This window comes from Dromiciops gliroides, chromosome 6 (genome assembly GCF_019393635.1).
Source record: "Dromiciops gliroides isolate mDroGli1 chromosome 6, mDroGli1.pri, whole genome shotgun sequence".
In the NCBI taxonomy this organism is placed as follows: domain Eukaryota; kingdom Metazoa; phylum Chordata; class Mammalia; order Microbiotheria; family Microbiotheriidae; genus Dromiciops; species Dromiciops gliroides.
Window position 1 is genome coordinate 154,040,369 of NC_057866.1, and position 12,468 is coordinate 154,052,836.

Consider the following 12,468-nt stretch of genomic DNA (forward strand, 5'->3'; position numbering starts at 1 on the left):
TAGCCTTCTCTTCTCTGTAAGCTCTTGTTACTGAACTCATCCTCTGTCCTTGGCTCAGTAATCATCTCTATATAGATGTCTCCCAAATCTCTATGACTAACACAGTGTTTCTCTTAATTTCCGGTCCTACATCCCCAACCAATCAATTAGCAAGTATTTTTTTTTTTAGATTTCAACTTACTTTATTTTTTTTTTATTTATTTTTGGGGCAGTAAGGGTTAAGTGATTGGCCCAGAGTCACACAGCTAGTAAGTGTCAAGTGTCTGAGGCCAAATTTGAACTCAGGTGGTTCTGAATCTAGGGACAGTGCTTTATCTACTGTGCCACCTAGCTGCCCCTCAACTTACTTTATTTTTTTAAATTTTATACATTTTATTTTATTTTTAATTATTAAAGTATTTTACTATTTTCCAGTTACATGTAGAGATAGTTTTCAACATTTGTTTTTATAAGATTTCTAGTTTCAAATTTTCCCCCTCCCCATAACAGCAAGTAATCTGATATAGGTTATATATGTACAATCACATTAAACATATTTCTGCATTAGTCATACTGTGAAAGAAGAATCAGAGCAAAAAGGAAAAACCTCAAAAAAGAAAAACAACAACAAAAGAGAAAAAAAGAAAAACAACACCACCAAAAACAAAAAAATAGTATGGTTCAATCCATATTCCACAGTTCTTTTTTTTCTGGATTTGGAGAGCATTTTCCATCATGAGTCCTTTGGAACTATCCTGTACCATTGTATTGCTGAGAAGAATCAAGTCTATTTCAGTTGATCAACATACAATGTTGATGATACTATGTATAGTGTTCTCCTGGTTCTGCTCATCTCACTCAGCATCAGCTCATGCAAGTCCTTCCAGGTTTCTCTGAACTCCTCCTGTTCATCATTTCTTACAGCACAATAGTATTCCATTACATTCATATACCACAACTTGTTCAGCCATTCCCCAATTGATGGGCAACCCCTCAATTTCCAATTCCTTGCCACCACAAAAAGAGCAGCTATAAATGTTTTTGTGCATATGGGTCCTTTTCCCTTTTTATGATCTCTTTGGGGAAAAGATCCAATAGTGGTATTGCTGGATCAAAGGGTATACACAGCTTTATAGCCCTTTGGGCATAATTCCAAATTTAGCAAGTATTTATTAATCATAATTATGTGCCAGACACTGTGCTGGGCATTGGGGATCTTGGTACAATGCAATCTCTACTCACAAGGAGCTTATATTCAATTGGGGGAGAAAGGTACATGTACAAATATACACAGCATAAATAGTAATTTAACAAAAGCCTATAAAAAGTACTTAAAAACAAAGTAGTTTGAGAGTAAAGGCACCAGCAGTTAAGGGGTGCCCAAAGAAAGGCTTCATGAAGAAGATGGAACCTGAGGAGAGTCTTAAAGAAAGAAGGGGAGTCTAACGGGTAGGGGGAAGGTGAGGGTACATTCCAGACAAAGGAGATGGACAATGCAGAGGCAGAGGGGTGTGTAAAAAGAAAGAAAAGATAGGCTGAGGGCAATCTGCGTAAGGCTTTAAAAAATAAATGGTGGGGGGGGGCAGCTAGATGGCACAGTGGATAAAGCACCAGCCTAGGATTCAGGAGGACCTGAGTTCAAATCCGACCTCAGACACTTGATGCTTACTAGCTGTGTGACCCTGGGCAAGTCACTTAACCCCCATTGCCCTGCAAAAATAAATAAACAAATAAATAAATAGATGGGGTTTATGTTTTATCCTAAAGATAATAGGAAGCTACCTAGAGTTGAATATAAATGGGAGTCACATGGTGACATCGGTCCTTAAAAAATGACTTTGACAAGCATGTAGGATGAGCTGGAGTAGGGATATATTTGAGGTAGGGACATTAGCTAAAAGGCTGTTGCAATAATCTAGGAGTGATGGAATGAGGGATTAAATTAAGGTGGTATCTGTGTGAGCAGAGAGAAAGGGTTAGATGAAAGAGCAGATTTGGCGGCTGCCTGAACACATCAGGTCAGAGAGAGTCAGATAATATGGAGGTTTTGAACCTCGAAGACTGGAACGATGGTGGTGCCTTCAATAGAGGCAGGCAAATTTGGAAGAGGGGAGGGTTTGGGAGGAAATATAAGTTGTTTTGGATGTAGGGCTACATATACTCCTCTCTGTGAATCCTATGCATAGAGATGATAATGAAACTCATGGGAACTGACAAGATTACCAAGAGAAGATAGAGGGACAAGAGAAAGGTCTATGATGGGACCTTGGGGAACAACTACAACCATCCAGTATGACTTGAATATACTCTCCCTTCATCTCTGCATCATCCAGGTACCTTTCTACCTTTCCTGGCATCTCAAGCTCAACTAATATATCCTCCAATCAGGTATCCAAACTTGAAAGCTTGGCTTCTTCCCTCTCCATCACTCCCTCAATTCAATCAATTGCCAACTCCTTTCAATTCTACCTCCGAGATATCTCCTCCATTCATTTCCTCCTCTCTACCTGTGCTGTCCCCAACCTAATTGAGGCCCTTAGCTTGGTTTAAGATTCCAAAGAGGGCTCCTTTTCATTAGCCTCTCCCTTCACTAATCTGTCCTTTACATAATTGCCAATATAATCTTCCTAGGTTTAGAGCTAAAAGAAACTAATCTAGGCTTACAGTTGGAAGGACCCTTAAAATCATCTCATTCAACCTTCTCATTTTACAGGTGAGGAATTATTTGTGGATGTGTTATGCCTGCCCCCAATAGATGGTAACTTCCTTGAGGGCAGGTACTGTCATTTTTCACCTTCATATCTCTAGCAGCTGAACACTGTGCCTTGTATATAGTAGTATATTAATTAATGTTTGGTCAATTGAATTAGGTGCTATAAGCTGCCTGAGGCCTCTGCTTAACATTGCAGGAAAATGAAAGAATTTCCTCTTTTAGACTTGGTCCTTTGAACTTTTGAAGACACAATTAATTCTCAGTTACCCGAATACTGATTATTCTTGTCTATAGATTTCCCAGGCCCTTTCTCCATCTCTTTTCTGATGTATGCTTACCTTCTTCAGCTAGAGTTAGTGGGCAGAAGGAGAGGAGGGCTCTTGTTAACTCTGGGGAAAGCTTTGTTTGGAGAGGATTGAAGGCATTAGCTAACATGAAGCCTTGGGATTATCAGTGGATTTCAATTATCCAAGCACTCCTGTTCTTCCTAACTTGGATAAAGAAGTAATAACTCCTTTATTTAACAATTCCCAGTTTACCAACACTCTGTGTTCTAGGGCAGGCTGGTGTAGCATGTATACAGATGGCTTAGACACCAGGATAGTCCTGGATTCAAGTCCATTCTCTGACACATATGGGCTTTGTGACCCTAGACAAGTCACATAACTTCTCCATGTTCTAGACTCTAAGACTCCATATTCTAAAACTCTACATAATAGAGAGGATGTTGACCTTTTTTTAGTAGAGTAAATTTCCTCCCCTGGGGGTTCCTTATACCAATGAAATTGCCAGTCTAGTCCTTTATCCTTATGGTCAAATAGTTTGGCACTTTAGAATTCAAAACATTTTCCCATAAAAACAATGTTATAATTGATGCTTAGGTTCCCAGGCTAGCACACCAAGAGTAAACATGAATGCTTCTCTAGACCTTAATTTCCTCATCCCTAAAATGGGAATAATCCATTTTCACCTAGCATTTTAAGGTCTACAAAATAGGTTCCGCATAAAAAAATGGGGGAGGGGAGTTAATGCCAATACTATTATCTCTATTTAATAAAGAAAGAACTGAGGCTTAGAGCAAAGAATGACCAGCCCAAGGCCAGTATTTGCTGACAGATTAAAGAAAAAGGAGGCATTAAGTAGTGACACCTTCTGTCATGGGGGAGTGGGGCTGTGAAGGGTGAGCAAAAGCTTCTTTCTTCCTCATTCTAGTCCTTTTCTCTAACCCCTTGACAGCCTCCCTTCACTGCCCTCCTTCCCTCATCTCTGCCCTTTCTTGCTTTTTGCCGCCACCCCATGAACTCTCCGTGGTACTTACTATCCCAAGTCGCCTCTTTCTCTGCTTCTGTAGTTATCCTATTGGTATCAACTGAAAAGTAGGAATAAGCTTCCCAGAAAAGCAGCCCAATGGTTGAGTGTTACATTCAGCTCTATTCCTTCCACTCCTGTACCAAAATCCAACCTCCTACAGGAAGCCTTCCCCAACCCCTCTTAATTCCAATGCCTTCTCTCTGTTAATCATTTGCTATCTATCCTGGATAAAGCTTGCTTTATACATATTCTTTTGCATGTTGTCTCCACCATTAGATTGTAAGCCTCTTGAGGGCAGGGGCTATTTTTGCCTCTTTTGTGTCCTCTGTACTTAATTCAGTGCCTGGTACATAGTAGGCATTTAATGATGTCGACCTGATTGAGAACACAACAAAAACTCCCTGACCTTTCACTGAAGGCAACTATAACCTCCTTTGAAAAGCTTTGAGGGGAAAAAAAGAGAAAAGCTTTGAGAAGGGCCACCTACCTCTTTCAATCAAACAAAAGATCAGACAAGAGACCCTGAATTTGTCCATTCTAAAAGGAAAATAATTTTTAAAAAGAAGTATGAAGGAGTTGTATCCCTTTTCTTCTGTTGATCTATTATAATGTGAGCTAAGGATGGAAACAGACTTGTGTGTGACTGCTGAGCACTCAGTGCACTATTGTTATGGATGAAGAGGAAGGAGACCTTTCTTTGCTTTCTTTGTAAATAAAGGCAGGATCTGTCAGCCAGGTCAGGGCCCTCTGTGCTTCCCTGACCTTCAGTTTCTTCCTTCTCTGTAAAGTGGGCACAATAATGATAGTACCTACTTCACAGGACTGCTGTGAGGCTCAGATGAGATGATGTACGTTAAGTGCTTTGGAAAACTCAATTTTCCACATCAATGTGAGGCCTGTCCGAGCAGAAGATAATAAAAACGGATGCTTTATAGCTCTTTAAGGTTTGTAAAGTTTACCTTTTTGAGCCTCACAACAGCCCCATGAAGGAGTCACTATAGTCACGCCCATTTATAAGTGACAGAAACTGAGGCACAGAAAGCTTGGGTGCATTGTCCAGTATCACACAGCTAGTAGGTGAGTGAGGTGCCATTATCATCTCCATTTTATGGATGCTGAAACCAAGGAACAGAAAAGTTCATTTAATTGCCCACTACCACACAGGTAGGTGTCTGGAGAAAGGATTTGAACCCAACTCCTTCTGGGACTCCAGCCATCTATCCACTCCAGTACACTGCCTCTAGGAGTGGGAGGTTCTTAGCCTGGGAAAGTGGGAAGTCTATGAATTTGTTGTTGTTGTTGTTCTTAATATCTTGATAACTGTATTTGGTTTTGGTTTTGGGTTTGGTTTTGGCGGAGCAATGAGGGTTAAGTAACTTGCCCAGGGTCCCACAACTAGTAAGTGTCAAGAGTCTGAGGCTGGATTTGAACTCAGGTCCTCCTGAATCCAGGGCCGGTGCTTTATCCACTGTACCACCTAGCTGCCCCCTTGATAACTGTATTTCAATATGATTGGATTACTTTGGAATCCTATGTGCTTATTTGATATATTTTTAAATGTTATTCCTAGAAGGCATCCATAGGCCTTCCAGAATGCTAAAGGAATCTATGACACACCCAAAAGATTAAGAACCCCTGCTCTAGCATCTTCCAAGCAAGGACCAAAGAAGGTGGCAGGTGCTTGCTTGGTCCAGACCAGAAAAAAAAAATCCTGGCCTATTTTGTATATTTTCACACCTTCTAAAATGGATGTGACCTTGATTATTACTTCAAGAGACTACTCTGCCGTCCTTGAAGATGTCTAGAAAGATCATCGTTGCTATGTTGGAAATGTTATTTTTAGCCAAGTTGAATAAATGTATTCATTTTGCTAGCAATGATAAGAAGTTTCAGGAAATCTTAATTGTCATTTGGGGATCCATAGACACAGTTAATGACTTGAGTAAAGTGAAACTGAGTGTTCCTGTAAGCTGACTACACTACAGTCGGTGTGGCATTGGGGAACGGTCCTCTGGCCTGGCAACATGCCTTCGAGACTTAGCATAAAGAGACCCAATAAGAACAATCCAGAAAAGGGAGATTAACCCAGGGCTCTTAGTTAATCTTGGAGAAGGGTTGTGACTTTGGGTCACTAATGCACCTCTCACAATTCTAAGTACTCTTTTTTTGGGTAAATCTCCAATCAGAAGAAATCCACTTAACTGAAGCAAATACTCTAGTACAATATGAAAAGAGTTTTAATAAACCAAGGAGCTGAAGAGTGATATAATAATACTTAAGGCATTGCTTAAATATCTCTAATAACATAAAACACTTTCTAATTTTCCCATCAAGCAATGAGGTTTCATGTAATAATTGCTAGCATTTGTGTTGTGCTTAAAGGTTTGTCAAGTGCTTTATAAGATGTTATTTCATTTGAGCCTCACAGACATCCTGTGAGGTAGGTACTTTTATTATCTCCATTTTATAGATGAAGAAACTGAAGTTGAGAGCAATGAAATGATTTGTTCAAGTTCCCACAGCTAGTAAGTGACAGAGGCAGAGTTCAAACCCAGATCATCCTTACTCCAAGTACTGTAGGTCATTTAATCACTACACTACCCCTTGGCTGTTGCTTTCTGAAACAAAGCCATTGATGGGGCGAGGGGAGGGGGGATGCGCTAATGGGAAACTTTTTTATTAGTAATGTTTTCCCCCTTCTTTTTTAGATTAAATAAAAAAGTAGAGTCAGAATTTAAGAAAAAAGAATGATTAATAATGTATTTCAAATCTCCCCAGATTCCACTGAGCATTTTGGGGTGGGGTGGAACCCAGGTACAAGAGTGACTAATGTGCTATCACTGTGCTATTCAAGATCCCCAACTTTCTGCTCTTGGTGTAAAGAGAGGGACCAAGCGTCATTGGCAGAGCCTGCTGTTTCCTGGCACATGGAGGCTGATCTCCATAGAGGCAGGGCTGATAGCATCAGCTGTGACATCTCTCCACATTGGACAGCAAGCCATTCCTCCATGAGAATCACAGAATGATAGACATGTAGGGCTGGGAGGGGCTTTAGATGTTACTGCCTTTGGTGTACTGAAAAAAAGGCTGGACTTAAGAGTAAGATGGCCCTCGTTTGATTCCTAGTTCTGCTACTTAGTAGCCCAATGACTGTGGGCAAGTCAATTAACCTCTCTGGGTCTTAGGTTCCCATCTGTCAAGTGGCACGTGCTCAAAGCCAGACCCCCTCATTCTCTAGGGATGGGAAGTTAGGAGTAAGCTCAGCTGGGACCCTTCAGAAAAGCAGTTCCATGCTGGACCTGACCATGGGTTCTCATGGTCACTTCTTATGTCTTCTACTTGAGGGCTATAATGTGGCATGGGTAATAACTCTCAACTGGCACAGACATCCCTGAGAAGCCCACCCTGCCTCACTGCCCCACTTAGCATCCTGATGATTAGAAGGGGAGCAGAGGGAGAAGAATAACCAATGGCCAAATGCCAAAGATGCTGAGGCTGCCATGCCCTCCCAGTCTCAATAAGTCTCTCCTGCCCCAAGTCAGGATTTGCACCCAGGTCTTCCACACCTAAACACTCCATTGGCTACCTTATACTACTTATTCTAATCACATGCCCTCCTCACCACAATGTACAAAAAGTTAGTTTAGCTCAGAATGCACCAGCCCCCTTCCCACTATCTGGATCTCCCAAATCTCCATCCAAGTTATCTATAAACTATGGCCAGATACTCAAATCTTGCCCACCTGCTGGCTTTTGTACCCCCTTAGAGCTAAAAGGGGCTTTTAGATTTTTTAATACAATAAAATTTTATTTACAAATGTTAAAAAAAACTTTCTAAGCAACATCAGTATCACCCAAACCAGATGTTTCTATTATTCCCAGTGTCACAAATCACCCCAGAGGAATATCCTTTCATTCACTTCTGTGCCTTGAAGCATCCCATTTTCCATGCTATGCAAACCTATGGATAATAATACTTGCCTTATATACTTAACAGGGTTGTTCTGAGGCAAATATTTTGTAAACTAAATGATAGAATCATGGAATCCAGGGCTACAAGGGCCTCTCAAGATTATCTAATCCAAGCCTCTTCTACTACAGCTGAGTAAACTGAGCCCCAGCAAGTTTATGTAGTTTGCCCATGTTCTAGTACATATCAGTCAGGATTCAAACTTGGGTCCTCTGATTCCAAATCCAATGCTTTTTTACTACACCATGCTGTCTTTGAAGGGTAGCTAGGTGGTGGAGTGGATAGAATGCTGGGCCTGGAGTCAGAAAAATTCATCTTCGTGAGTTCAAATTTGGCCTCAGGTATTTACTAGCTATGTGACCGTGGGCAAATCACTTCATCCTCTTTGTTTTAGTTTCCTCATCTATCAGATGAGAAGATGACAAATTATTCCAAGCATCTTTGCCAAAAAAAACCACCAAACAGGGCCTTAAAGAGTCTGATATGACTGAAGAGCAAATTTGAAGTACTTTGGAAATGTAAACCACTGAGCCTTGAATAAAGCAAACAGGTGAGGTCAACAGGCACGTTATAACAACTTATTCCATGGGAAGCAGCTGAGAGCTAACCACACGCGTTGGCAGGTAACTGAGGACTAAATGTTTGCTTTCAGCAAGGGTGGAAGGCAGGGGCAATCTTGCAGTGTGCACACTTTGGGCAAATTACAAGCTGATTTCTCCTCTAAAAGAGAAGGTAAGGAGACAGAATGACTCTCACTCTCTGGGCAATTACGGAAAGAATTGTGCCTTGGAAAAATAAGTAAATGGCATAAACATAAAAACAAGTCAATTAGCATTTATTAAGCACCTACAACATGCCAGGAACTAGCTAATCACTGGGAATACAATGGGAGGCATACAACGGGAGGCAAAAGATGGTCCCAACCCTTGAAGCACTCACAGTCTAATGGGGAAGACAACGTGCAAACAGCCATGTACAAACAAGTTAGTCACAGGATAAACTGGGGCTAATCCCCAAGGGAAATCCTCAAGAGCAAGGAAGATTAAGAGGGCCTCTTTCCAAGGCAGGAAAAATCACTGAAGAGGGAGAAGAGAGTGTGAGGTTGGAGAGTGGAAGAACAGGAAGCAGAGACATAGAGGAAGGAGGAAAGGATGGTCAAACATTTGAAACTAGCACACACAAAGGAGACTTAACAAGATTCCTTATAAGAGGTATCAAGGGTGACAATATGCCTCAATGACCTGCTAATTAGTCTTATCAAGTGAGGCCTAAATGGGAGCTATGTATGCAGCTTGAGTCTCCTATGTAGCATCCTTCTCTTTCAGTAATTATCCCTTTCCTCCTCATCAGAATTCATTTTCTTTGTGTCTTCACAATTTCCTTCTTGAGAACTTTCCATTCCTCCCAAACTGCCTTCCCCAGGGAAAGTGTATTCAGGGAGAAGCCATCAGGGAAGGTGAGCGGCTGTCATTCTGTGATAGAAATGAGAGCACGTTTTCATGTAGAAACAATGCTCATTCTGAAGTTCCTTTAGTATAGACAAGCTTCCTTTATTACTACTGAAGTGAATTTTTCCTCCATACCTTGGGAATCCAACTGTCATTAATTAACACTGTTTTTAGGGGAAACAGCATGCTGAGTTCTTGACAACCGACCTTTGTACAAACCCTTGAACTACAACCTTTTTCTTAATTGGGGACTATAAGATGAAGCAAAAGTCTCTATGATGAAATAGCTTGTGTTACCTTTGACCTATGACCTTGATAAGACAAGCATCATTCTATGCAAATGAGGCCAAGTGGTAATTTGGTTTGCTGACAGTTGAGTGTTTTTGGTAGAATAAATATTATTACAGGCTCTGAGATAAGACTCACTATGTCCATGGTAGGTCACAGATCATGAGTGTGGAGCAACAAGATACTTTAGAAAGGTCATCTAGAAGGGGCAGCTACGTGGCACAGTGGATAAAGCACCAGCCTTGAATTCAGGAGTACCTGAGTTCAAATCCGGCCTCAGACACTTGACACTTACTAGCTGTGTGACCCTGGGCAAGTCACTTAACCCCCATAGCCCCACAAAAAAAAAAAAACAACACCAGAAAGGTCATCTAATCCAACCTCCAAATATTATATATGAGGAAACTGAGACCCACCCCACCTCCCTCACTGCCCCACTTAGCACCCTGATGACACAGAGGAGAGGGAGAACAACTAATGACCAAATGCCAAGGACACTGAATGTCCAAGGTCCCACAGGGAATAAGGGGCAGAGCCAAATTTTTTTACTCCAAAAGTCAGGTCCTCTGATGCCAAATCCAACATTCTTTCCGACATGGAGAAGACCTTTAGAGTCATTCTTTTTAAGCTATTTAAAGCTTAATAAAAACAAAAACAAAAAACTCCAAGGTCATAAAGCTTAATAACAACTTTAATAGCTAAAAATGGCACTAGGACTTTTGGGATACCCTATATTTCAAAGGTGCTTTTTAATGTTGTAGCAATGTTTACCTGCAGAGGCAGCCCACAGCTGTGGATAGTGTGCTAAGCTTGGAGTGAATGAGTGTCTCTGACACTAATGGGGATAATAATATCTATAGTGTTTACTGGGCTTTTTCAGAATCATGGTTTTAAATGTATAAAGTAAAAGATAAGATTCCAAAAGAAAGGATGAAAATACAGATAACAAAATATTTTTTAAAAAGAAGTTCATCTGGGGGGATCATGAGATATAACATATGTAAAATGCCAGCTCTCATCATTAGCATCATCATTTAGAGTCCCCTCTGCTCCTCTTCTTTCTCCTGAATCCCTCAATTTCCCACTATTATGCCTTTGCTCAAATTGTTGCCTATGCTTAGAATTCCCTCCTTCTCCCCTTCAAGCCTACTGAAATCCTATTCATTATTTAAGGTCCAGTTTAAAAAGCCCTTTATCCTTGTACACACCTCCCCACCCAGTTTGATTTCCCTCACATAACTTGAGGCAGACAAGAGTTGAGCCTAGACATTTCCAGCCTCCAATGGGATGTTCATAATCCACAGACCTGAAGCTGACTTGTACCACTTATAGGGAAGATCCCCCACATTCTGCTATACCCAATCATGCTATGGGTGGGTATGTGTGTATATGTGTAGGGGGGACCTACCCCTTTTCATACATCATATCTGAACTTCCCCTTCCCACCACAATATACTATACATAACAGCTGTTGGATAAAGGTTTGTTCAATTAAATTGAATTTAGTTCATCCATTCATTCATTTTTTCCTACATTTATTCCTTACTTTTCACTTTCTTCCATGTCTACTTTTCCTTTTTACATCTTCTCCTTAATACCTCTGACTTCCCCTGCTTTTTTTCTACCCCTTCTCCTTTTCACTTGCTTTCCCCCTCTCCCAGCTCCTTTCCTTTCATTCATAAAAGTGCAGGATTTACCAGTTGAAGGTTCAACACGTTAATTTTATAGGGGGGAAAACCAAGGTCCAGAAAAATGATACCTCCCCCCACCAAGATTTTTCAGATAGTAGACAGAAGAGGCGGGATTTAAACCCAGATTTTTTTCTGGCTCCAGATAAGGTGCCCATTCCACTACATCTTCCTCTCCTTTACTGAATCTTCCTGATCTCTCTACTCTGACTCCTTTACTTTCCCCCCTCCTCTCATTGCCCTGCTAATCAAATTGGGTTCCTTGTTTCAAACTTTAAAGTTTTTAGATACAGTAGAACCTCATTCTGTTACCATGATTGTTAAGAAGTTCTCCCTTCTCCCCTCAAAGCCATCTCAGGAACAGAGACCTTCCTATTCAATTCTACTTTATGGTGTGTATTTCCCAGGCTTGTGCTGTCATTCCCTTCAGTTGGTGAAGAAAGGAGTGGGGTGAAAGGTACAGGCACACCTAATTAACTGATTGGACTTTGATCACTCTACAAGACAGTAACCATCAACAATGCCCTGTAGGACACATTCATTTATTTTTATTTTTATTTTTTTGAAGACTAAAAATCTCTTTTCTCTCCTTCCACTTTTCCTTCCAATTAAAGGAAAGGGAAAAACAAAATCTTGGTTTAAAATGCATAACCACCCCCCCAAAATAAAATAAAGTAAAATGCATAACCAAGCAAAATAAACTAACAAAATGATTCGCCTTTAAAAAGTTTCATTCTGTCCCTCGTGTCCATGTCAGGAGGTGTGTTTCAAGCTTCATCATCAGTCCTCTAGACTCAATGACCCATTGTATTGATCAGTTCCTGAGGCTTTCAAAGTTATTTCCCTTTACAATGTTGTTATGGTACGTGTGTGTCATATACACCCTAGATATTCTTCTCATTTCTCCCTGCATCATGCCATACAAGTCTTCCCAGGTTTCTCCGAAGCCAGGATGCATTAATTTTCATGTTTAGTCTACAACCTAAAAGTTGTAGTCAGGATTTTTTTAGGTCCTGTCTCCGTGTTGGCACTGTGTTGCAAGGCCCTGGCCACCCACCTCACCCAGTACCT